Source organism: Penaeus monodon, chromosome 29 (genome assembly GCF_015228065.2).
Source record: "Penaeus monodon isolate SGIC_2016 chromosome 29, NSTDA_Pmon_1, whole genome shotgun sequence".
NCBI classification, from domain to species: Eukaryota; Metazoa; Arthropoda; class Malacostraca; order Decapoda; family Penaeidae; genus Penaeus; species Penaeus monodon.
The window spans coordinates 11187509-11187761 of NC_051414.1; positions in this window are offsets into that span (position 1 = coordinate 11187509).

Below are 253 nucleotides of genomic sequence, written 5' to 3' on the forward strand. Positions count from 1 at the left end.
CGAAGGGCTTAAGACGACTGATGACGACTTAAGTCCCGCCCGAGGAATCGCACGAGGCGCGGAGAGAGAGGAAGGAGGCGCCATCTCCTGCCTTTTCTCGCCGCCGCTCGTGTCAACAAGAGCAAACATCCAGCGATTTCGTGTCACAATGTGGCGCAAATATTTCGATAAGATTTGCACACGTGCGTGCCTCTGTGCTGGAGCTTTGCGGAGGCTGGAAATCGCATGGAAGGAAAAAAATGATTTGGGAAGC